This window comes from Pseudorca crassidens, chromosome 6 (assembly GCF_039906515.1).
Source record: "Pseudorca crassidens isolate mPseCra1 chromosome 6, mPseCra1.hap1, whole genome shotgun sequence".
Lineage (NCBI taxonomy): Eukaryota > Metazoa > Chordata > Mammalia > Artiodactyla > Delphinidae > Pseudorca > Pseudorca crassidens.
In genome coordinates this window covers 16549364-16575437 of record NC_090301.1, presented here as the reverse complement: position 1 = coordinate 16575437, position 26074 = coordinate 16549364, and the positions used below count along the sequence as shown (strand labels likewise).

Genomic DNA, 26074 nt, shown 5'->3' with positions numbered 1-26074 from the left:
TGCTAGCTCCAATCTCTGGCTACATCAGTTTGGGATTCTCTCTCATGGGGGAATTTTTAAGGGCTCCAACAAAGGCAATTAGGTTTCCAAATTTAGATGTAAGTGACTTGACAGGACAAATAAAGGGCTTCAGTATTTTTGAAAGAGACAGAATCTATTCTGATCTAAAGCCCAGAGGTTGCTACCAGAATTGACCACAGTGAGGCTAGAAACTTTAACTTAGTTTGATCTTTACAATTTTCTCTAAGATGGGAGTTAACATGAATTTATAATAAATCAGAATAGAGCATTGTTAGAAACAAGTAAATTATTGCAATTTTATAGGGGGTAACAATTTTAAAATAGAAGGCAGCACAACAAACTGTAATCTCTCTCTCTCTATATATATATGTATATGTTTAATATGTAGTTTGTTAAATAAAGATTCTTTATTCTTACCTCTAACCCTTGTTCTTATGCTCCCATTTAGGACACTGAAAATTTGCTATATTAAAAAAAAACGAATCATGGATTTCAATATTGCCTTGAAAAACAATGAGACTATTTCAAGGCAACAATCTAATCCCCAGAGCTCTACAAATTTTGTGGATCTTTTCCTTTTATTTCATACTAAATTTCACATATCAATGACTGTGACTTTCTTTGATAAAATTTGAGATTAATGATTGATTTTTTTTCAATTTATTGATCGTATTGAAGATATAAATTTGCATAGGTTGAGCAGAACTTAATTGAATGATTTATAATAATGTTTTTAAGGCTTTGACAAAATTTAAGTTTATCTGCTTTTCTAATATGTAAAAGTTTATATTAGGAAAGGAAACAAATATAAGTTAAAAATCACAAATGTCTACAATATAAAGAAAAAAAAGTCAAGAAAAACAAATACTTTAAGATGAGCTAAACATACAAAGTGTTTAATCACGGCTTAAAAAAAATTTTTTTTTATTATTGTTTTTTTTCTTGGCTGTGCCAGGCAGCTTGTGGGATCTAAGTGCCCCGACCAGCGATTGAACCTGGACCCTGGCAGTGAAAGCTCCGAGTCCTAACCCATGGACTGCCAGGGAATTTCCTAATCGTGTTCTTAAAAACACCTAATCCCTGCCTTGACCTTGAATATAAAATTACTGAAAATATATGGGAACATAATAAGTGCAGCTATATAGGCTCCAACCTCACCACTGATAGTACATTAATCACAGGGATGGCATGCGACTCTGAAGTCATTCACACCGAACTTGATTACCCCTGACATTTCAGAGAGGGACCAACTTTACAATGAGTTGTGCTATCGCCTTCTTCGGCCTCTGATCTTTGGGGTACATAAAGACTCGTGGTTCATTACACATCCACTGATTTCAAATAAGAGGTCAGAGCACTGAATAAAGGATCCCACTCCTCATACTCTGAATTTAATACTTGATGTGATCAGCATTATTATATAAAGAGATCATCCACTAGCAGGTATGCACACCTTTTCATTCATTCGGCTGTTCATGTTTTAGCAAACATTTATTAAGCATTATTATAATGTTTTTGTTAAGCTTTTATAGTAACCATGATAGAAAGTATTCATTGAGCACATACTAAGTCCTAAGAAATCTGGGAAATGTTGCCTTCAGGAAGAGAGTAGACTGCTGCCCCCACTCCCATCTTAAGGACGCTCTCTGGCAGGGGTCCCTGCAGGCTTCTATGGGGACCTTTCTGACACACCTAACCCAAGGCTATCTGCTTATTTTTTTTTGGCCGCGCCTCGCAAGCATGCAGGATCTTAGTTCCCCGACCAGGGATGGAACCTGCGCCCCCTGCAGTGGAAGCAAGGAGTCTTAACCACTGGACCACTAGGGAAGTCCCAAGACTGTCTGCATATAGAAGGAACGGAGTAGAAAGATGGCATCTGTAAGAACACGTGACCCCTGAGTAGAATGTTCCTGAAGGAAAAAGAGTTTGGCCAGGAAGCCGATTCTACCCAGAAAAAATAAAACAAGAGTTAGTGATTGCCAGCCAGGTACAGATCACGGAAGTGGGCACTCTGGGTATTTACCAGGCTGATTTCGACAAGGCCCCTCTTTTTAGGGAGATCACAGCCCAAGTGGAGGTTCTCTCATTAACTCTAGGTACATCCTATACTTGCTGTTTCTCCATTTAAAAGTAAAGATTGTAAAGACTGGGAATGAATGAAATATGTTCTGAAGCCAGGGCCAGACCAAGAGAAACACATGTTAAACAACTATTTGATTAACTGGCAGTGTCGCTGGTCATTGTCATCCAAACGACTTTACAGCCTGAGTTGTCACAAATCACGATTTATGTGGCTGAAATGACTACAGTAACAACTGCTCAGTGCCTCCCTCTTCTTTTTTGTTATGTTGATGGGGCCCAAGGAGCTCAGAAGAAGAAAAAGAAGCTTTAAAAGACTCACTGCTAACGTTATTAGGGATGCATTACAATTCTTTGCTGAGGTTTTGATCATGGGCCCCTTCACTGTTTACTTTTTTTTTTTTTTCCCCGCGGTACGCGGGCCTCTCACTGTTGTGGCCTCTCCCGTTGCGGAGCACAGGCTCCGGACGCGCAGGCTCAGCGGCTGTGGCTCACGGGCCCAGCCACTCCGCAGCATGTGTTATCTTCCCGGACGAGGGCACGAACCCATGTCCCCTGCATCGGCAGGCGGACTCTCAACCACTGCGCCACCAGGGAGGCCCCACTGTTTATTTTTTGAATATTATCGTACTGAGAATTTTTGGAGAGAGTTTTAAAATTCTGAGTTACTCATGATCAAAAGGGGATTTATGTTAAATGGATATGAGCAGGTTAAACATTTGTTTTGTCTTTGGTATTGCATTAGTGGATTAGTGATTTTATATAACTATCGGCCAGCATTTAATATTAGCATTAAATTACATGTAATTTAATATTACATGTGTTTGACTATTCCAACACTGCTCACGTCTGAGGAGAACAACAACAACAAAAAATTCCCAAGGAGCTCCTTGAAGAGTCCTAGTCTAGACCAAGTGAAAGTCATGGGGCACATGCACCGTCTGTGTTTGGTGCTGTATAGAGACAATCTGAGAGATCAGAGCAAGAACCAGCAGACCAAACATTTGAGATCACCAATGACTTCACTCTTAAATAAAACAGTGCTAGTACCAACTCACTCTCTCCCACTGACTCAGTTACACTCATGCAAGCTTCAGGGGTGGGGTGGGTTTGATCCTTTATCTAATGCATTTTCAGCCCATCAGGCTGACAGATCGTGGTCCCAAGAAATCAGTTTAAAGCTAGCAGGAATAGGCAGCGTGACACTGAGAGCCCATGGGCACCCACCTTGACAAGGAAGGACTAGCAACTGGTCAGGGCTTACCTGTGAGATTTCTACAGGACCACTTGGACAAAAGGGAGGCTGGGGAGCTCCACATTCATACGTCTGAGCTCCACAGCACTAGGACAATTTCTTCGCTTTCACCGGATCTCCGCTAATGAAAGCACAAAGGGCAGGCCTCTACGATGGTCCTTACAGTGTGGCAGGTGGGGCTGGTCCCTCCCTCAGGAGCTCTCCTGTTGAACGTGCTCTGGCAGCCTCAGCTTTCTCTGTCAGCAGTTTGAATTCATGGGAAAGGGCAAGATGCCAAAAGTGCTTGCAGGTGAATTCTTTGTCCCTTTCAAGTGCATCTGACTTAACACTGATGACTTATACAGGTGTTTATCTTTTGTTGGGAAGGATTATCAGTTAGGTCAGTAAATCTTTCCCAGGTATAAATTATAAATCACAAACAGGGATGCCAGGGGGAAATATCAAGTCATTATCTCTTCATTTGTATCTCATCCCAAATATCAAACACAAGCAATCACGATGAAAATTGATATTAATAAAAACAAAAACAAGACCATGATATTGACAAGTTCCCGCAGTGTTGGGTCATAGGAAGGAAGAGTGGGACAACTCTTGTTTGTAAAATATAGATGGGGTGACAGTGAGAGCCATTTAAAGCCAGCAGGAGAACAAATCAGGCTTATTGCCAAACACAGAAGAAATGAATTTCACTAACATAACCTAAATTCATCTCAGATGTACAAAAATCTTTACTGGCCCAGAACAAGTTTCTGAACTAACCTTCAAAAATGATTATAAGCAGCATGGGAAATTGAAAACGTTTCTTAGGATTCTAGTTACAAGATCATAACCAACCTGGATTTTGGAAAATGGTTTAATTTCTTTGCTAATTACTCTTACTTTCTGTATATCACAAAGCAGTTGAGAAACATTAAAAGTCCTTCCACAGAGCTGTCAAAAGCAGATCAGTTTTGTGTCTGGAAAGCTGAGGCCATGAGAAGACCTGTATTTTATGTATTAGAATAGAAAACTTTTTCCTAGCCCCGAGGTGGGATCATTTTGAAGGAGGTTCGGATTTGAAGAAGTAAAAAAAAAAGGCTGAAGTCATAAATCCTCCTCCCAGAAGAGAAAAAAAAGAAAAGCATTAAAAACATTTGGCAGGTGGATGATCATCTCCATGAACAAAATGAAGCTTTTTTCCTCAAGGCTACGTCAAGGTTACACTTGGTATGTCAGAATTCATTCCTAGCATATGTGTAAGTGCAGGAAGTGAATCCAGAGGCCAGGCTCTGTGGGGACCGGAGCTGGGTTCTAGTCCCAATATTTACCAACTGAAGGTCTCTGGGCCTCTGTTTCCTCTCAGGACACCAGACTACATAATTTATAAAATTTCTTTTTAAACTTCTAAAATTCTGGTCTATACTCCTCCCAGGATGTGATAGACTCAATGATTCTGAAAGAGCTAACACGTTTTAATAAACATTAAAGTCATTTATGGTTTGGTTCAAATGCTATTCAACAAATGACTCCAGTACCTTGACCTTCCCTTCCAGGCCCGGTGTGGGCTCATCCACAGAACTCAGGACCTGAGCTCGACCACTCACCAGCCATGGGTCTGAGTTACGGGCTTATCAAAACAACCCACTCCCCCATAAATTCATAACTTTAAACTCTTTATTGAACTTTCTCTTACCTGTCTTAGCAGAGATTTCTGAGTGTTCCTATGCTCCTTTTGCCACTTACTAAAATCAGAAAAGAGAACGAAGAAAACAGATGTCTTTTCTCTATGGCATCAAGGCTCACTCACTCCACATGTACACTTAAGCAGCTGCATATGCCTGGCAGAGGGAGGGGATGACAGAGAGGGCGTCTGTGCTTTGGAAGAGCACACACTCTAGTGGCTCAGGTATAATTACAAGAGAGCAAAGTGGTAACATGAAAGAGACTGGGGAAAGGGCTTACAGCAGGTGTTTAGGGAAGGCCTTTTATAGGTGACCCATGAGCTGGGCTCTGAATTAAGAAAGGGCCAGCAAATGTGAAGATTTATGTGAGAAAAGCATTCCAAGAGAAAAAGGAAGTTGCAAAGGCCCCTGATGAGGTGTGCAACCATTAGAGAAGAAGAGCTGTCTCTAGGGAAAGCTTGAGGAGGAAAGCCAACACCGAGCTCCAAGCTCCAATCTCCAAGGGTAGAGATTTTTCAAACGATCACTCTGGGGGCTGGTGGAAGATGGGTGTTGGGAAGTACCAGTAGAAGCAGGGTCACTAGTGAGGAGACTGTTGAGGGAGACCAAGAAGAGACAATGGTGACCTGGACCAGAGTGGGGATAGAGGAGCAGGGATCAGAGCTTGGGTTCCAAGTAAATGACATAAAGGACTCGCTTTGCTCTCCAGTGAGGTCACAAAATATTCCTGGATGTGGACTTAAGATACCAGACAAGTGACATGAGCAGTAAATTGTGGTTTTCCCCTTGGCTGTGTCCTTTGAAATGAGTCATGTCTAGATGTACCTGAGCAGACTGGGCCATCACTCCCACCGCTGATGATAGAACACCTCCCACCAACACAACAGTCTCTACGAGGCTGGTAACCAGGCCCAGGTTTCCCACCACTTACGTACAGCAGCCACACCTTGATGGCAGCCGCACGACAGCACCCACTGACAAGAAGCCTGCCCGAGCGCCGGATTCCGGAGCGTGAGGCAAACCAGAACCAGGAGTGCAACTGACAAGAATGTGTCAACAGCAACAGAAGTAAAGGAAGAGCCATTAGCTTCTGAGTTGACATGAGGTTGCTGTTGGTGTGGGCAGGCCCTGTTGGTTTTCAAGTGGGGTCTTTACTTTCCTGTTTCCGCACAGAGCTGACGTTGACCTAATTGGGAGACCGCAGATAGCTAGCTGGTTTCCAGAAAACTGAAAAAATGAGAGTAGAATTTTCAGATTTGGTACCATTCATACCCTCTTTTCCTGATAGACCCTGTGATGATATAGCTCAGTCCTTAGCCTACAGTGCAAAACAGTCATCTTCAGCTTATAAGAAAAGAAGGGACTCCTGGGATGCCGGTACCAGCCACAAGGAAAGCCTCACTCTTACAGACCCTCTCGTCAACCCCGCCTTCTGCACAAGTATCGTTCAGTAATGAACTGTGTGTTTAGAGGTTCCCGGCCCATCTCCCCCTGTAGAATGCACCTCTTGATCAGTAGCAGTAGTAAACGTGCCTATCCTGTTTGCAATGAAATCTCCAGCACTGCGTATAGCATCTTGGTAGCTGTTCATGACATACTGGCAGGCTGGATAAATGGACGGATGAATTGCCTGTAGCATCTAAACCTTGATGACCAGCTCTAGAAGGCTGGACACACGGCCAGACCACCCCTGGCTCTGTGAACCAAGCTTTACAAAGATCATTTTGGGTTCCCTTTCCTGTTCCTATGTTTCTTGTCCACTGGGACTCAGATTTCCCTTCAAACAGCCTCGCAACGTTACAGGCTGTGCTGAAAGTTGCCTAGAGGGAAAGAGTACAACCCCAACGCAGGCAGGCAAGAAGGTCTGCTGGTAATACTTAAAGGGTGGGGGAAGTGGAGAGGCAAAATGTGAATGCTCTCGGCTTGTGAGTCCCTGGCACTCAAAGGAATAGGAAGCCCATGGTTCAGGTCACGCAACAGAAAATAAATCCAGAGGGCTGACTAGTTTTGAAAAGCTAAACTATTTAGATAAGAAAAATTGGGGGAGGAAAGAGCAGTACAGGTTGGAGTGGGTGGGGCTGGTGAGGGAAGAAATAAGTCATATCAAAGGCAGCCTTGGGACCTCGGGCAGATAGGATGAGAGATAAGTCTCTTTGCTGAGTTAGTCACACCCACCTACATACAATTCTCTTGGCAAAGTTTCCTTTACTAACAAAGCAGGTGCGTGTTTTAAACAAAACAGTGCAGTGTCACAGCTAGGGTGCCTATAAATGTAGTTTAAAAAAAAATCAAAGAGGGTAGAATATAATAAAACATGATCCATGGTTTGAGAATATGAGAATACTAAGATTACTAGGGTCCTATGGCCACAAAGGAAACCCGTTTCCTCAACGTACTTGAAATGATGCGGTTTCCGATTAAGGATGTTTGGACCCTGAGTCACAGACTGCAGAGCTGATATTAACCCCAACACCCTGTGAGGTGGAAAACAGATGGTGATTCAGAGCAAGAATCCGAGGGAAAGAGAGAGGTGGAGAGCAGGAAGGGACATCAAGAAAACATTTCCTTTTCTTCAGCTCTTCAGGCTCGTCCAACAGAACTTCTTCTGCTCCAGCTATAAAGACATCCCACTTAGGAGACTGGTCCTGGATGGTATTCATGCTGCTGGCATTGCCACTCGAAGTTAATACTACAGCTAACTAGCCCCTAAGGAAAGGAGCCTCTCAGGGTTTAAGGATAAAAAAACATGAAAAGACGTGGGCATAGTGGTAGAACAACCAAAGTAAACTTTCAGAGACAAGGCAAGGATAGCATTCTAAGCTCCCAGCCCAAGTAAACAAAAGCAGGTTACCTCCAGCACAACCTAGAGCTCCAGCCATGTCCTACCTAGCTCTTCGACCAAGATCCTTCTACTTCCCCTGTAGTTTCTCAGTTTTTCTGTCTCTCTCCCTTCCTCTAGTTTCTGCTTCCACTTTCTTCATTGGCCATTTATCTGGATTTAAGCGTAATTTTTAAATACCCATTTTGTGTAATAAAGAAAGTACAATGTCCACACTGATTCTGTCATGCCTGTGTTTAAAATCTTTCAAGGGGCCCCACTGTGTACTCCATCAAATTCGAACAGAAGAGTAGAGACACTCAAAAGCCTCATATCCAGCCCCAGTTGTTCCTCAGATATCCTACATTTCAGTCAAACTAGACCGTGTAGCATTTGTTCTTACTTGGACTGTTCACAAGTTCTCAGTCACTTCCGAATAACAAAATCTTAACCTCTCCTCTGCAGAACAAAAACGTGTTGTCTGCAATTTTAGTAAACAAGGAATGTTGCCTACCATCAAGCCATCAGCCCCCGATGACAGTGTGCTCTGTGGGGAGTTCAGCATGGAGAAAAACAGGATACTAACCCTAAATAGGTAAGATATATATATATTTAAGGAATAGTTGCAATGAGCCCAGACTTTTGCATATTCCCATACATAGAAGAGCACTACGTCGTTAACTTAAGATTTGTTTTGTGATTAGCAGTAACCTTTTGACGTTCAACTATGTGGTTGTATTTTTTGTTGTTGTTTTTTGTTTTCCAACAAAAACTCCTATATATCCTGGCTCCTCCTTACCTCTTCAGAAGCTCCTCACTCTCCTGGGCTATAGTCCTCAGTAAGGTCCCCGAATAAAACATAACTCACAACATTTAGGTTGTGTGTTTTTCTTCGGTGGGCACTTCCAAGCCTAAATAAAATCAGCCACCACCTCTTCTGTGAAGCATTACTACGTTCGGGAATCAGACCTCACATTTACTTTGTGCACACTACACTCCTTTATCTTCATGCTTATTTATACATATATTTATTTCCCTGTTATCCAGCAAGTAATTGGTAAACCCAGAAGACAGGACTTATCCTAGACACACACACACACACACACACACACACACACACACACACACACAGACACACACACACACACACACCCCTATCTTGATTATAACAGATGGGAGTTCTAAACTTACTAGTCGTTTTGAGATTTTCAATTATGATTTTCAATTATGATTTCTCTTCCCCCAAATCTAATTTTTGAAAGCTCATGTAATCCCTGATGTTTCTTTTCCCTATGCATTTGTGACTCTGAACAAATGAAAGTCAATAATCCTTGAAATCCATGTTTCATCGTATGACATCATGACATTTGATGAAACCCCCCAACAGCTGCACTCCCAGTATATGCATTATTTGAAAAATTCTACAATGACAAAAGGTTACTACACACTCAATAACTCTTTAAAAGACATTGGCATTTTATTAACTATAGTAGCACCTTCATGTATTTGAAAAATAGAGATTATGAGAGACAGGTTATTCCATATACAGCAAAGTCTGGCCTGGTCCATGCGGTGCTAGCCAGGGACATTTTGCAATCATTCCTTCCCTATTCTCAGTCCCACAGACTCTGTGACCTACAACTGTGGATATCAACCAAGTAGCCATTGCTTGGCCTAACTTCAAGCAGCTAACTTTACTTCCAAACTTGCCCTTGAATGAGGAAAGGAAGAACGCTCTACCCAAGACCAAACCAATAGTTCTAACTAGATGTTGCAGGACGTAGAAAAAGTGGAATTGAAACTAGCTATAAGGTTTCCAGACCAAATACCTGAGAGAAGAGACACCATAACCAAAAGAGGGACTAGAAGAAGAGGAGTTGATTTTGGAAGGAAGGGCATGAGGTCAGCGAGGTGGTCACTGAATTCAAGACCTTTAAATTGAGATGTTCAGGAAGCAACTGGAAATACAGGTCTGGAGGTCAGCACAACTAGAGACAGAGATTTGGAAAATATCTGCAAAGAACACAAGAATCACAGGAGTGGAGAAGCTGTAGATTCAGAAAAAGTTCAGGAAGGAATCTTGTAAATACCATCTTTCAAAGACAACTGGAAAAGAGGCAGGACAGACAGCAGAACAGAGCGAGAAGGGAACTTGAATTTATTGGCCACCACCAGGCACTAGGCCACGCACTTTAAATACGTGATCACATTTAACCGAGAGCAACCAATTGCTCTTGACCTAGGCATTGCCAGTTATGCCCACTGTGCATGAAAGGCACCTGAGAATTTCAGTGTCCACTGCTACAGATCAAATGCTACATTCGCTGTGGAAGAACAAGGAGGGTGCATGAAAAAAGCTAAAGGAGATCAGAATTTCAAACAGTCAAGGTGATTATTAAGGAGGAAGAGGCCTAGGAAGGGACAGATTGTCAATGTCAAAGACGTCTGTATTCTTTGAGAACAGTATCAGGGGAGTGATGTGGGAGCAGCTAAATTGTAGGATTGGTCCAGTTTATAAAGCACAATGAGTCAAAAAGTTAGCTAACCATATACCTATGCAATGACCAGTCTAGAAATTATATAAAGACAGTAGGTTACTGTTACAACAAAGCTCAGTATTACAGGGATTTAAACCCAATCAACACACCAATAAACACCCACTCCAGAACATGGCTCTAGCAGGGTCTCCCACACTTCCCAGACTTATGTTCCATTTTCAGGAGTTGTATCTTCTGAAAGTTCAATCATTTTCTTAATTTCTTAACTCAAAAGCCAATATCCCTTGCCATAATTGAAGGTGATAATAAAAATAAAATTCTAATTGTTACATTATTTTAAAACTGTGCACTACCGCCTAGAATTTGAGAACCTCCGTATCATCAATATGCTTCCAAAAAGATATATTTCAGTTGAGAAAACCAAGGCACCCAAACAGTGCTTGACTTGCAGAGGCAATAAAATATTTAGTAAGTGGTGGATGGGAGGTCAGATGCAGAGAGAATGGCTCCAGAGCAAAGGCTCTAGCCACTCCTGTGTGCCTCCTGCCAGGTACTACCCTCCCTCCTTAGCACCAGAACTCCCCAAGAGTTTAAGTATTGAACCCACCAGATTCTGTCTGAGCGCATTTTCATGCCAGGCTTCCGAATGGAAGAGAGGAAAATGAAACTTGAGAAAGCATAGTCACGTGCGGATAGCCAATAAGGCAAGTGGTAAATGAAATGATCATTCCTCAGGTGTTTGCCTATCTTTGCAGGTGTTTTTCTACAATGAGAATGAGAATGCAGGGCAATGGTCAGTCCATGTTAAATCTTAATATAGCTGTTAAGTCATCATGACCCACCGAAGATAGACTTATAACCAGTTTTAAGTAAGGATGAACGTTACCTGGGAAGTACAATTGTCATTTCCTAATGAAGCCCGTGTCAAATGAATGGGCAAACTAAAACAGATAAGGAAGTATAGTTCTAGAGAGTGGTCTTTCAGAATTTCCCAAATGCTTAACCATCTACATAAAATTTAAATATATCTTAATGACTTAAGCCAGAAAGATACAACATGTAAGAAATTTGTACTTGGACTTCTCAATACTTTCAACATCTCAAGTGTCCATTCAGGTTAGTAAACACAACCTAAACCTGTTGCCACATAATTGATCCTTCTTAGCATCCCAAACCTAGATGTGATTTGATCACATTTTAACGGCTATTGCCAATGAATTACTAGGAACGTGCTCATAGTTAAGGTATTTGTTCCCCCAATTCAGATTTAAAATAAAAATTTTCAAGTAATGATTATGACTTTATAACCCTTTAAATTCCCCTAACTGTACTATCTGTTGTCTCATTCCTCTGGGATAAGTGCGAAAGAGAGAGAAGACATAGGGCAAATTTCACACAAATATGTAAGTTTACAGCCTTCTGAAAGAGCTCACTATTTTCAACACTCAGCAAATTACATGCCCATGATAGAAATTTCTATTTCATAAAAGAATGTGATAAAAATTGATGATGTAAACTAGACCCATCTGTCAAGCAAACGTGGCATTCACAATGGCCTCAGGGCAAAGCAGCTGCATTTGTCCCCTACAATGTGTACACGGAGAGGACATCCATTATGCTGCGAGAAACTTACCATTTAGGTGGATGAAAATTGGTGCTAGACTCCATGTACGACATATATATTAAGTTAAAAGGTTAATTCTCTGACTCGTGGCCTGGATATTAGGGCTGTGGAGGTAAACAAGTTATCATATGCTCCCTAAATTACCTTTCAGTGAAACAAGATAAGGAGGTGAGAAAGGGATGCGTCCTCTATTTAGCTCCATTAGTTCCGGCGGTGGGGACACCCGTGCTCCCGGCTCCACCGTGTTTCCTCAGTGCGGGTAGGACGGCTCAGGGGTTAGGCACACAACCGGAAGTCAGACAGACCTGAATAATGGAGCTGACGCTCGACAGTGAGATGTGAGACTTAACCCCCAGCTGTGATTTCCTCAGTGAAACTGGGACAACATTGTGTGAGAAATAATGGAAAACTGCCCACCAAGTACATGGCACAGTGCTCTAAATACACTGCTTACCACGCTGCCCTGAGGTCCTCAGCAGGAAACATAAACGTGGCACCTATATCCTCTCTACAGAAGTGCTTCTTCCTGAAATTGACATTCCCTGAAAAAACATTGCCAAGGAAAGAGGCTACGAGTGGGGAAGGAAGAAGAAACCTATCGAGTACTTTTAGGTTCTGTGTCCCCAAAATGCTGAAGTGCATATCCTCTTTACGACTCGGAATTAGATACCGTTTTCCCCATTTTATTTTCTAGATGAGAAAATGGAGGTTCAGGCAAAGGTCCCAGCTAGTTAAAAATGGCCAAAGTGAAAGTCAAATTGAGGTTTTCCACATTCTAAAAATAATTATAACTAATATTTATTGAATGAGTACGGTCAGCACTTTACATGGGTAATCTTACTAAATACTTAAGATGACCTGATAAATAAGGAAACACATGACCTCTATTTTAAATTAAGGAAACTGAGGCATGTAGAGTTGGGCAAATGCTAGACTGCTTGTCGGTAATAAATTTCAGAGTCAGTATCTGAACCAAGAAGCATACTTCCAGAACTATGCATGCCTCAAAAGCTTGTCTTTCCCTTGTGTGCTCAGGGAATGATAATAGGATCCAGGGTCAAGAAAAATTCACACCCACCACACACACACACGTACCTACCACATACATACACATAAACACACCCACACACACCCCACATACACACTACACACACACATTTAAAATGAGAAAAAGCATTAAAGTCATAGTCTACTAATCTGTCTTGGAACAACATAAGAAAACAAAAATGGTGTGGAAATCGGGTAAATTCAACATGTCCCCATCTTCTCTTGGTTCAGAGGATTCTTATTAACAAACATGTTCAACTCTTCAATAGCAAAGTGTCTCTGATTAACGTCCATACTCACAGGCCCACCAGCCTAGTCTCTCAATGAAAAATGTTAAGAGGGAGGGAACAGGAAAGGAGAAACTATGACACTGGGAAGAGGCAGCTGAAATGAACAGACGTGTTCTTCGAAAGACACCCTGGACAGAACTTGATAGTGTCCAGATTTAGGACAAGGACTCAGCCCCACAGGATGAAGAGGGTCACAGTTCAAAGTGCAGCCCTGACCCTCCACCTTCATCCCCACCTAGAAGTGAACAGCCCAGCATGGTGGCCCCAGCACAGGAAGGGAGGCCCACCGGGGTCTCCTCCGCACTCATGGAACCTGGAGGCCCACACTGCCTCAGGACCACTTGTCAAATCCTTCCAGAGTCAAGGCAAAGTTGGCATGGGTCGGTCCTAAAGATATTAATGGCATATCCTTATCCCACAACAGCCCTAGGAGTTAGATACTATTGTTATTTCCATTTTACCTAAGAGGAAATTGAAACATAAAATAAAGATGAAGTAACTTGCGTAGCTAAGTACTGGATGGGACAGGGTATAGACTGAGGCAATCTGACTTCAGAGCTCTCGCAGGTGCCCTGCAAACTCCTTCTTTTAGTATTCCAGAAGCTCAGGAGCAGAGACAAAGAAATTCTTTCACAGATTACAGGTGTTTGGACATCGTTCCCAGCTCCCACCCCAACCCAATTTCTCCCTCTTTCCCCTCCCCTCCTTCTCCACACACATGAAACACAAACCTTATCTGTTGTTTAAAACACAGAGCTCTGCCTGTCTGGTTCACCCTTGTGTAAATGCAGCAAGATTCCTGATATGGAGGCCTGTAATCCCGCAGCAAAAGTCTGATAAGGGTCTCTTAGGTGAGAGAGCAAACATATTAGCTTTACAGGAGAATGTACTTATTGAGTTAAAAATACACAGACGAGAGAAGGAAGAGTGACCACAGTGAAATAGCAAAGGAAAGCATCCTAATTCCAGGCTGGATAACCACCTTCACAGAAAGTCCACATTAACCATTAAATGCATTAACCACAACAACAATAAAATCAAATCAGACAATTAAACCTTTTACCTGCACACCCACCTACAACTCCCAGCCACCTTTGGTCACTTTATTCTTATTCCCTTTGAATCACCATGGCCAAGTTCGAACACCTTTTTTTATTATAATAATATTATCTGATTCTTGCAGTGCTTGCTTACAATTCATCTTCACAAACAGTACCTCGTATAATGAACTGAATCATCAGTACAACCCAGAAAAGCTGGAGTTCTCCCATTTCCCAGATTAGGAAATACAGCTTCAGGGAGGTTGCCAGCCAGCAGAGCAGGAAGCTGATCTTCCGATTCTAAATCCAGCGCTGCTCCCATTTCACCATTTTCGGTCCCTCTGATGGCCACTTCCACACCCTTCCTCCTCTATCCCAGCTCTCTGGTCCTATGTTCTTCTGTGTCATCCCCAAATAGGCCACAGCTCAACAATTCAAACAGTTTTCAAACGCTCGCACAACTAAAGGCATGCTCTTAGCCTTGGTCAGATACGCCCCTCTGATAGGACCAGATCAAGAATCGAATTAGCTTGTGCAGTCTCAAATAAATTATAAGCAGAGAGCATTAAAAACAGTCTGTCCATATGCACCCCCTGCCTCCACCAAAACAAAAGAAGAAAAAGAAAAAAAAATACCTCAAGAATATGCATAATCTAGTAATAGTGGGCCTCTCTGAATGATAGGATTGTGGGTAATTTTCTTCACGCAATACTTTATACTTTCTAAATTTTCTATTATTAATATATATCACACACTGTTTGACATCAGGGAAAAATGATTTAAAAAATGTTAAGCAATGAAAACACTGAGATGTCGGGTCAATTGAGGAAGGAAGGAAAGGGATTTATTTTGCTGCATCCTGAGGGGGCTGTGGAGAAGGTGGGGTGAAGGTGGCGGCCACCATCCACAGAACACATGGAGGTAACTGAGTGGACGGCTTCCTCTCTCCACCGGGGACTGTGACTTCTGCGAAACAGCCACCCCTCCCTAAGGACCACCAGCCCTTCCCACATCTAAACACAACACGCTGACTTGTACCAACAGAGAACGCCTATCTTCTAAAACAAGTTTAAAGATTGTTTGGATCTGAGGAGAGAGGGAGGTGATTATCCTGTAGGCAGAGCTAATTATTTTGACCTAACGCTTTGAGATACCCCTGGCATCAAATCTCTGACTCAGAAGCATCTCAGAGGTCATCACACCTGGTCTTGAAGCCCAGACTTAAAAGCAAAATTTGAGTTGCTGCCGAAGGGCATAACCTCTTCAACTTTCAGTGATTCCGCATTCATATTACTGAAGGTGGCAGAAACTTTGGTCGTCAACTGTGATGGTTTCTAGGCATGACACACGGAGCTTTTGGACCCAAATCCAGCAACCGTTTTCCTTCAGTTGGCAAACCTGCAAGTACGGTTTCCTCAACGTGAAGACAGAGCACTAGAAACGGAAAAGGTGTTTTAACCTGAGTATTATTTTCACATGAGGAAATCTGACCTCCCACAAAACCACTCATGAAAAGGGTGGAAAACGGATTCAGAAAGTGAAAGGAGGGCCTTCCCTGGTGGCGCAGTGGTTAAGAATCCGCCTGCCAATGCAGGGGGCACGGGTTTGAGCCCTGGTCTGGGAAGACCCCACATGCCGCGGAGCAACTAAGCCCGTGCGCCACAACTACTGAGCCTGAGCTCTAGAGCCCGTGAGCCTCATCTACTGAAACCCGCACGCCTAGAGCCCGTGCTCCGCAACAAGAGAAGCCACCACAATGAGAAGCCCGCGCATCGCAACGAAGAGTAGCCCCGCTTACCACAACTAGAGAAAGCCCATGTGCAGCAACAAAGACCCAATGCAACCAAAAATAAAATAAATAAATTTTAAAAAAGAAAGTGAAAGGATTTCAAGTGCGATATTAGCTAAATGTCAAAATAATAACCAAAACAGACAGACCAGCAGGAGCAGGTAATAAATCAAAACAATTGTGAGAATCGGACCTCATTAGGTTTGAAAAAGGAACACTGCTGCACAAACTGGCTATTAGCACAAGGCTCTCTTTCTCTCCCTCTTTTTTTCTTTTCCTCTTTGAAAAAAAAATTGAGACTAGACCCAAATCTTTAATACGTAATTTCTTTCCTCACTGTACATGTCTCAGCAAGTCGCCATCAGCTATTTGTTATTAAGGATCTATATAAACATTAAGGCCAGGAGACTGACTCATGCAGAGGAACAGGAAGAGAAAGGATCTGATCACACTGTTACTTTCAACTGCCTTTGTGTCCAGCATCATCCATCAGAGAGGAGATGGCCGTTAACCAACAGGGAAGCTTTGAGCGCAGTTGGAAGCAAATTCTAACATAAAACAACACAGCAGCGGGGAACCACGGATGGACTGATAGACTTAGGGATGGGTGAATACCTGTGCCTGGCATGGGATGAGTGGTGACCCTGTCACATAGTGGAATCCTGCAGGGGTACTGGGACACGTGGACCCCTGGGCATCCTTCTCAGGAGAGCTGCTGGGCTTGGCATCCTTAAACATGTGGGTTGAGGGCTTGATGCGTATGATTTGAGAATGGGGGACAGGGGAAATTCTGTTCTCCAGCTCTGCTGGGTACATCCGTAGCCCTGTGGGAGCCAGGAAGGGAAGAATTACAGCAGGGCGTTGCAGTGGGCAGGAAGGCAGTTCTTTTTGTTGTCCACTCCTCCATTGTGCTGTGGGTAAATGTGATTCTCTGAGCCCCTACCGCCACCCCCAAGTACCTTGGAAGTCCTTCAAATACTAGCTATAAGTGGCTGAAGACAGAATGACACCTCCAAGGCCTGGGAACTAACTTATAAATGTTAATTTAGAGTCACACAATCAGCCCATGTACCCAGCTACAATCAAGTTAAGAAAAGCATCAGTTAAGATACAACTGCTTCAATTGCAGCAAATAAGTATGTTCTAAGACGACTCAAGAAAACAAGGTCAAGAAAAAATTACTACTAGAAAAGTCCAACGAGGGCTTCTAAACCTGCTTAGTATTAAAACTGCAAAATTAGAAAAGTAATGTTCAACTCTCTATTAGATAAGCTTGCAAGACCAAATCTAGTTAGAAAGGGTTTATACTGGGGGGTTTATTACTCTAGTATAGATTGATAGATTAACCATTTCAATGCCTGAAACACCAATCATTTCTTACATCCTTCAAAGCATTAGACTCGTTTCTGTTTGCAAAAGCCATGCGTACTTTTTAAGCTTAAAGAGCCAGTATGGCTGGGACTCAAAATCCTCTTTTAAAGAACTGCCACATTGTATAATTTTTATAAAATTCTCGGAAGTCCTCAGGCAGGAATTTCAAAGTAATCACACATGGAAGTTAAAAAAAATAATAAAGATATTCTAATTCAACACTGAACCATGATAGAAAGGAAAAATATAAAAATCTACTTCTTGTACAAATAAGTACATTTGCCTTCCAACTCAGGGCTGATTTTTAATGATATCCTTTTTCTTCATTGATGTATGTGGAAAGCCTTTTTCTTTTCTTGTTTTTAAAGAACAAAAGTAGTATAAATAGGGTCACGTTATATCCATCTATCTGTATCACACCTGTATCTGGTCTAAACAATTTTTATGTATCTAGATACAGTCTAGACAAAAACATTTTATCTAGATGTCTGTTTTATTTTTACTTTTTACATCGCAGCTATTCAAACCCAAACAGAATTTTGTATCTGTGCCAAGGCCAGGGCTTAATGGTCCTCTCGGGGAAGCAGAGACTGAAGACAAATGTCTGCTGAATGAAGGGAAGGATAAATGAGAGACCATGTGCAGAATTTCCCAATGAAAATGTGTCAGGGGAATTCCCTGGTGGTCCAGTGGTTAGGACTCTGAGCTTCCACTGGAGGGGGCCTGGGTTCGATCCCACGTCAGGGAACTAAGATCCCACAAGCAGCATGGTACAGCCAAAAACAAAACCAAACCAAAAAGGAAAATGTGTCAGAAGAAAGAACCTCTAGCGGCCATCATTGACCCTTTTCCTTTCTCAAGGTGTGGCCAATGCTCTTTCAAAGTGGGACCCTGCTGAGACAAACCAGCCTCATTAAGGTGTTTGAGAGGTAAATTTCAAACATTGTTACAGAGATAATTAAATGTATCCTATTGAAAGATGGGACAAATCCCACCTGTTGAGATTCCACAATGAGTTCTGATTGTTGGCCACCTTTCACTTGCTAAGTAGACATGATTTACCCAAATCCCTTCTCATTCTAAGGGCAGGTTATTAATTTCCAGTTCCTGCTCAAGGAACCAAAACTTTGAGCCAATTTATGAGCTTCAAGAAGACCAGCGTAAAAGTAAAGCAGTCATGTTTTATGCTGTTACATTTAACAGTCATGTTACAGTCATGTTTTATGCTGTTACAGTTAAACGCCTGTTACATTTTATTTGAGCCACACAAATGGCCTTGGCATGGAAACTATAAAGGAGTTTCACTGAACAATACACATGCGTTATAGTAAACTCATTATTTATCCTATCATCCGGCAGCTCTACTTCTCAAAACACTGGCATTTTTTGTTCAAAACGTGTTACAACAAATCATAAGCCTGGCCGGTCTTCTTTTGACTTGGTTTCTCTTTCGGTTTGTGGCCCTTTGCTAAATGTTTGAACGAGGAAATGGAGGAAAGGTAGTCACCTGCTCCACCCACCCCCAGTTGTATCAATAAAGGACACAGATGTGCACTTGATTAAGGGGGTTGATGACTCTGAAAGAAGAAAACTGATGTGCTCAAAGCATAGACTCATAGGTGTGTCCCTGAAAGAAAAATGTTGAAACCCTGGTCGACACCCATCTGTAACTCCAAAATTCAACGTAGCTTCTAGACACACAGATTATAGGGCCCTGAATGATTTCCAGTTTATGGAGTTTCAAAACATATGGAATAATGATGGCACCCGGGACTGTGCCTCTTCCGAGAAATTCATTCTTGACTGAAGAATGAATTTGTGCAAAAACAGACCTCTAATGAATAAACAGATCATTGACATCCCAGGTACCCACCAGTGGTTTGAGAAAATGTCTCTGCCCTGGTCTCAGCTCTGGTGCTGGTCCTGATTCTACTTCCATTTGTTGATCTTCTTGGCTAATCCACATCCAGCCCTGCTCTACAAAGTTTTCCTTTTAACCAGCATGCTAGGCTGACTCCAGAAAATTCCGAGACTCTTTATCTGCAAATGCTCTAACACTGGCATGTAGGAAGGATCTCCCTCCCAGAAAAACGGTCTCTTGCCTGATAGCCTGAAATGGCCTTCTTCACTGGTCTGGCTGCGGGGGTGGGGTTGAGTGAATTTCCCTACCTTTTTAAAAGGAAGAGAACAAACAATCAGCAAGCTAGGATTCTCCCTGGAACCCAAGGTCAATCTGTTGGTTCCTGTTTAAAAGTCTTAATAGTTGATAACTTTTTGATTGGCTCTTCTTTGTTCTCCTAGGGCTGCCACATTTAGTTGATAATTTGATGCCTAAATCCAAACTGAACAGCCTTTCACTTCTGTGTCGTTGTCCTTCCAACTACTTTTTCCCCCAAGAAACAGTCTCCATAAAAAAGAGGTAAAAAACTCCCAATTCTCCAATAGACAGAACTGCCCTTTGCTCGAGCATCTACATGATTTAATTTTTGTATTAATCAGAAAGAATATTATTTACAGCATCCAACCAAAACAATGTGGTATTGGCTAATTTCTGTCTATCTGAACTTGACCTCATGGGCCTAGAAGGGTGTAGGCTCCATCCACAATTTTAACCAGAACCACCTGGGAGTTTGTTAACAATTTAGATCACAGACTCAAAACTCAAAACTCTTGGGAGGTGACCTTAAACATGTATATTTGTAGCAAGCACCCCAAATGATTCTAATGTACAAAACTCATTTTCAGAACCACTGGGGTTCATCATCAGAGAGAAAAGCCTCAAAACAATCACATTCCACCAACTTATTTTAGGCCATTCCTACACCTAAAAAAAAAAAAATGAACAGCCATGTGTTAACCTTTTAGAACAGCTCCAAATTCCAAATTGAATAAACATCATCATCATTTGTTTACTGTCCTAAACTACCCATCTACAGAGCAATAAAACAATCATGCCAAATCAAAGGCACTTTGTTTTTTTGCTCTTCAAACAAATGATTTGTCATTTTCTCCTTTTGCTTAAATTAAGCAAATTATCCTTTAACTATAACCTTCAGGTCAACTTTCCTGGGAGGCTTTCCTTATCTTTCTTCTGCATGCCTTAATAGTAGAAAAAGGTTTCGGTAAACATTACAAATCTTCATAACGACAAAACATTCTCTTTGGTTGGATGAAATATCTAGAATCTTCCAAGATCAATGGTTCTCAATGGCCAGAAGAGAGCATGCGATCAAGGACTATAGATGAATGAGCCAGGTGGAAGAGACCAAATCTCTCCTCTGCTCTTCAAATTCTTCCAAAAATCCAGTCTCCTCAGCCCCAGGGTGTGACAGCTAATTCCCTGTTCTTAGCTCAAGGGGCATTTATTCCTCTTATACCACTGTACTATCTAAGCTTTATCAAGTTCCTCTTCTCCCTGGAAGCCTTTCCAGATAGCTCCAGTCAACATAGATTTCCCCCCCCTCATCTCCAGAGAACCGGCACTTAATATCCTATCACACATTTTGACACTTAAGAGCTAAAAGGCGTCCTGTAAAAGACTTATTCCAGCTAATTATTTTCTAGATGAGGAAACTGATGTGGGAAAGGTAAGGAACTTCTCCATGATCAGATAATTGGATACTTTCAGAACAGAGATTAGAAGCTCAGTGTTTCCACCCTAAAGTCCTCCTTTCTCAAGAAGACTGTAGGCCTTTTTGGGAGCTTGGGCTTTAGATGAGAAATTATTTTCAATCAACGTACTGGTGGTTTACCCTTTCGTTGAAAGCTGCCCATCATATTCCTTGGCTAAGGTTGCTCTGTAGTAGACCTTTGACATTCTTTAAAGATATTTCCCCAAACCCCATTAGTTCCTAAATTAGAAAACCTCTTTCTTTTTTTCTTCTGGGGAAAAGAAAAAAGCACTATGAAGATTCCAGAAGATTGTATCTCAATGAAAGAGTAATCGGAAATTTCAACAGAAAGGGAAAAACATGAAGAGTCCTTCGGCGTAGAGAAGTGGTATGGGGAGAAGGGCAGCCAGGAGGACATCACAGCAGTAAGCAGGAGATAACCAAGACGGCAGCCAGGGTGCCCAGCTGCTAAGAACTAAGTGGCAGCAAGGATGGAGGATAATATTCAATGATAAAATCAATAGAAGACAAATCCGTTAGGTGGATCACACCGTTAGGTGTGAAGAATCACTCCCAGGTTTCAGGCTTAAACATCTAAATGTAATCATATACTGAAAACAAGCTTATTGGGGGGCAGGGAGGAGAGCCCAGTTTTGGACATGTTGCATTTGAACTGGCTATGGACATCTAGGTGGGGACATAAGCAGATAATCACATGGTTTTAACATACTGAACAATACAAAGTTACTCTTCACTGTTAATCAAGAAACTAATGAGACCCATGAAAGCCAAAATAAAATGGTTAGAAGAGGTTGCTGGTTTCCTAAATTAGAAAATCTCTATTATAAAACATAATTTGGTCAAATCCCTTATCTCTAAAAGGATTTCTATATCCCCTGTTTAGGAGGATTGAAAGCATTATGTGAGAACATGTATCCAATCAGAAAAACAGATACACTGAAAGGAAGCATAGAATCCTGGTTAAGACTGCAAATCAGTAGCCGGACTTCTCAGGTTGAGTCCAGACTCATTTACTAGCTGTGTGGCTTTGGCTTTGGGCAAGTTGCTGTGCTTCTCTAAGCCTTGGTTTCCTCATCTATGAAAAAGGGAATAATGACAGTCACTACTTCACCAGGTTGTAGTGCTACAAAGAAATACTGCAAGAAAAGAGGTTAACATAGAACCAAATTCTCACCAGGTAAGTGACCTTAACACAAATTATTTAAAGGAATGCCAGAAAGTTAAATAATAATAAACTAGATAAATTGCTATATATCCAAGGGCCTATGAATGCATGTGTGAATTGCTGTTAACATTCATCCATGCAAGCTTCCATTCACTCGCTCATTCATTTCAATAGCAAGTTCCAGGATTCTGAGGATTCAAGAGGGAACAAACTAGACTTGACTTCTTAGTTGGTTACATTGCGATTGACAGCTAAACCCAAGAATGCTGGAGACCTACCACACCCTTATCCTACTAATTTAACCATATGCTCCAAATACTTCTTTTGAGGCTGCATTCAAATTAAGATTACTCATGAAAAGAGTTTGTTACATTGCAATCACTCATTGTTCTTGAATTAAAAAATATGTATAACACAGCATGACTGATCTTCTCATCTATCAACAACGTTGTCTATAAATTATGTGCTTTCCAAAAATGAAATCTACCTTAAAGCACAGAATTGTCCAGTACTAAGCACATTTGAAAAGAAGACATTAGACATTTTTAAAAAGACGGTTCCAAAAACGTTTCAAAGTCATGGCAGCATTATACTAATCCTATAAAACTGTCAAGGTGACCAGTTCAAGGACTCATTTGCATAAAAGTCTCTATCGGCTCTTTGGATAAAATCAGGATGTACTTGAGAGTTACACAGACTTTTGTGTAAGTACACTGCTCAGCAACACTGAGTGTCTAGCATACAGCAAGTACAAAACGAGTAATTTATTGAATTGAGCTAAGAGCCTGAAACATACTAGAATGAAATAGTTGTGTGAGTAGGGTTATAAGTCTTCTATTCTAAGACACAAATGAAAATCTCCTTAGGGATACAGCTCTACCTGTAATTTATCTCTACATTATTCTTATATGTAATATTATTTTTGGCATGTTAATGTATTGTCAAAGAATTCCAATCTAGTGACATGGCAAAAGCTGTATTTCATTTTGGAATGTAAAAAGTGTGAAAATCAACTGAATTATATATCAATGACATGGAATAATGGAAACCAGTATATTCTGGGTAATGTCACTTTTCCGAAATGATTAGCAGCCTAGAGCTATTAGATTAATTACTAGAGTTTTATTCTTACTTTTATAATCATTTGGATTTGCTGAAGGGAGATAAAGACTCAAAGCTCTTATTCTCCCCCCCAAAAAAGAAAGAATGATTTGCCAGGATCCGCATAATTCAGATAATTAACTTCTTTTCTTGGCACTTGACTAAACCTCTGAGTTTATGCTGGCAAATAAAATAAGTGCTGAAAGTTGAAGTCACTCTTTGATCTAGTAAATCAACCCACAGAAAATTTACCCTCAATTTCACTCTTTAAATTTATGACATATCCAGTATTGTAACAAGATGGTGAAAAATAGTGATTTCTTACTGAAAATACGTGATACGCTCTGTGAGCATGCTTCAAAAATCAATGGGCCTCTTATAAATAAACAAAACTGCAGTGACATTTTTCTTTTTACATTTGTTTATTCATTCATTTCAGTGATCCCATATGGAGTACCAGAACAGAATAGAACTCTGTGTACTATATTTTAGGCACTAGAAAGGATGCAAAGATAAGTGGAATCTATACTTAGGCCTGGGAGAACACAGATTCTGATACTGAACTGTCGTATACAGTTATATAGGCTGTTCACTGAACAAGGGCATCAAACTGAAGGGGAAAGTGGGGTCTGAAATGCAGCTGAAACTCTGCTCACCAAGCTCAGGGCCCTGAAACAGGACCATAACAACCCAGTAGTAGTTGTGTAACAGGGAAGAGCCAAATCTGACTCCATGTTGGATTTGTTTCTTTTACTTTAGAGTTTGCTTCCTGTCGCTTTTGTTCACTAAAAGGATACTGTCTATACATAATGGCCTGCCTTGGGGAACCCTGCCCCTCCGCCTGAATGTTAAACCAAAGTGCATTTGTTCAGGGAAACATCCGGACCCTGTCCATCTGTGGATGGCTGCAAGAAAGAAATTAACACACCCCCTCCCCGAGGCTGGCCATTCCAGGGGATATTTGCAAAACTTATGGCCTTTTTACTTCACTTCCTCATCTTCTCCGCCTCTCTGTGCTATAAAAGAAACTGGCATCCAAACCCTGATAAGACGGTTATTTTGAGACTTTAGTCTGCCATCTTCTGGGTCTGCCGGCTTTCCAAATAAAGTCGTCTTCCCTGCCTCAACACGTCGTCTCTGATTTATTGGCCTGTCTTGCGGCGAACAGAGTGAGCCTGGACTCAGTAACAGTCGTAGCAGTAGTAGTAGTAGTAGTAGAAGGTAATATTTATTGAGTAGTTACTATGTTCCAGGCATGGTTCAGGTGCTTTGCAAGTATTTACATGTCTAATCCAAACAACCACCTGTGGAGGAGGTACTATTACTGTCTGTATTTTTTTTTTTTTTTTTTTTGGCGGTACGCGGGCCTCTCACTGTTGTGGCCTCTCCCGTTGCGGAGCACAGGCTCTGGACGCGCAGGCTCAGCGGCCACGGCTCACAGGCCCAGCCGCTCCGCGGCATGCGGGATCTTCCCGGACCGGGGCACGAACCAGCGTCTCCTGCATCGGCAGGCGGACTCTCAACCACTGCGCCACCAGGGAAGCCCCTGTCTGCATTTTATATACAAGTAAACTAAGCACAGAGAAACAAATTGACTTGCCAGAAGTCAAACAGCTAATAAGTAGTAGGGAGTTTATTCACTAATACTCTGTGCCCATAAAAAGTAAGAATATGTTAATAGAAAGTATCAGTGACATTAAGGAATGCAAGCAATAAAGACCTAAATGTAAGACTGCACACTATAAAACTCTTAGAGGAAAACATAGGAAGAACACTGACATAAATCACAGCAAGATCTTTTTTGACCCGCATTCTAAAGTAATGGAAATAAAAACAAAAATAAACAAATGGGACCTAATGAAACTTCAAAGCTTTTGCATAGCAAAGGAAACTATAAACATGATGAAAAGACAACCCTCAGAATGGCAGAAAATAATTGCAAATGAATCAATGGACAAAGGATTAATTTCCAAAATATATAAACAGCTCATGTAGCTCAATATTAACAAAACAAACAACCCAATCAAAAAATGGGCAGAAGACCTAAATAGACATTTCTCCAAAGAAGATATACAGATGGCCAAGAAGCACATGAAAAGCTGCTCAACATCACTAATTATTAGAGAAATGCAAATCAAAACTACAATGAGGTATCACCTCACACCAGTTAGAATGGGCATCCTCAGAAAATCTACAAACAACAAATGCTGGAGAGGGTGTGGAGAAAAGGGAACTCTCTTCCACTGTTGGTGGGAATGTAAATTGATACAGCCACTATGGAGAACAGTATGGAGGTTCCTTAAAAAACTAAAAATAGAACTACCATAAGATCCAGCAATCCCACTACTGGGCATATACCCAGAGAAAACCATAATTCAAAAAGACACCATGCACCCCAATGTTCATTGCAGCACTATTTACAATAGCCAAGTCATGGAAGCAACCTAAATGCCCATCGACAGACAAATGGGTAAAGATGTGGTACATATATACAATGGAATATTACTCAGCCATAAAAAGGAACAAAATTGGGTCATTTGTAGAGACGTGGATGGACCTAGAGACTGTCATACAGAGTGAAGTAAGTCAGAAAGAGAAAAACAAATATCGTATATTAACGCATATATGTGGAATCTAGAAAATGGTACAGATGAACTAGCTTGCATGGCAGAAATAGAGACAC

At 41.4% G+C, this 26074-nt stretch overlaps 1 protein-coding gene across 3 annotated transcripts in view; it reads right to left on the bottom strand.

Moving 5' to 3' along the window:
• Nucleotides 1–26074, bottom strand: part of EPHA4 (EPH receptor A4) — a 143717-nt gene that overhangs the window by 88591 nt on the left and 29052 nt on the right. The gene's annotated exons all lie outside the window — the stretch shown is intronic.